The 1205-nt window shown below is 45.1% G+C and overlaps 1 non-coding gene across 1 annotated transcript; it reads left to right on the forward strand.

The window, feature by feature from the left end:
• The first annotated feature begins 1120 nt into the window (after positions 1-1120).
• Positions 1121-1205, forward strand: LOC112584097. The gene has a single exon (XR_003108446.1). It is a non-coding gene; the product is annotated as a small nucleolar RNA Z195/SNORD33/SNORD32 family (small nucleolar RNA).

A 1205-nucleotide genomic window follows, 5' to 3' on the forward strand; every position in this document is an offset into this window, starting at 1 on the left:
AGGGAAGTCAGCTGAAGGGGCAGCAGCATCCCTCTGTCAAAGGCCCTGGGAGGGGCAAAGGGGGTTGAGCAGCACAGGGGAGAGTGAGTCATTTCTCTCCACTGACTGCAAACTCCACACTCACAGCTCACATCTCTCAGGAATCCAGAGTCCTCTTTGCCACAGTGGTGGATATTTTCTTCCTGATGCTCTTTGCCATCATGAAGTGAAGTGAAGTGAATGAAAGTCGCTCAGGCATGTCTGACTCTTTGGGACCCCATGGACTGTAGCCTGCCAGGCTCCTCTGTCCACGGAATTCTCCAGGCAAGAATACTGGAGTGGGTAGCCATTCCCTTCTTTAGAGGATCTTCCCAACCCTGGGATAAAACTCAGGTCTCAGGCATTGCAGGCAGATTCTTTACCATCTGAGCCACGAGTGAAGCCCATCATAAGTCTGCTCGTTTCATCCTACATTATTTATCTGTTCTAGGGGCCTGCAGAGGTGGTGTGGAGTCCACAGCTTGGGGAGGTGGGGAAGATGAATCGGACTGGCCTAGAATCCTGCTTGGGGATGCACCAGTGAGTTTTTGCTTCTGGTCACTATTTTAGGTATTGATTGAAAAACAAAACTGTTAAAAATCTTGTTTTCCTATTTTTTCCTCACATGCATTGATATAGCATTTCTCAGAACACTCTGAAAAGTATAACAGGAACCAACTTCTTTCTTAAAGACCTAAATTAAAATGTAATTTTTGGGAGGGGGATTCAGGATTGGGAACATGTGTACACCCGTGGTGGATTCATGTTGATGTATGGTAAAAACAATACAATATTGTAAAGTAACTAGCCTCCAATTAAAATAAATTTAAAAAAAATAAATAAAAAGAAAAAGAAAACCGCAAATGTGAAGAATTTTTCAGTAGAATGAGTTTGGAATAGTGTACAGGGCAGGGGGAGGACTATTAATTCTCAGCCTCTTCTTCAAGGTGGGTGCTCAAAAAAAGTTTGAAATGCTATACCAATCTCTCCCTCCTCATTTTGATTTTTACTGGTCTGAAATTCCCAAGCACACCCTATTCTCGATCAGCAATGAATACCACTGGGATCCTAGGCTGCCAGGCTTCTCAGTCAAGCTCTCCAGGAGGCCAGCGATGAGGAATTTCCCCACGCATGTTCAAGTCTCCGGCTCATGAGATGAGTCCACAGGCACTGCCATCTGCGGCCAC

Source organism: Bubalus bubalis, chromosome 3, assembly GCF_019923935.1.
Source record: "Bubalus bubalis isolate 160015118507 breed Murrah chromosome 3, NDDB_SH_1, whole genome shotgun sequence".
NCBI classification, from domain to species: Eukaryota; Metazoa; Chordata; class Mammalia; order Artiodactyla; family Bovidae; genus Bubalus; species Bubalus bubalis.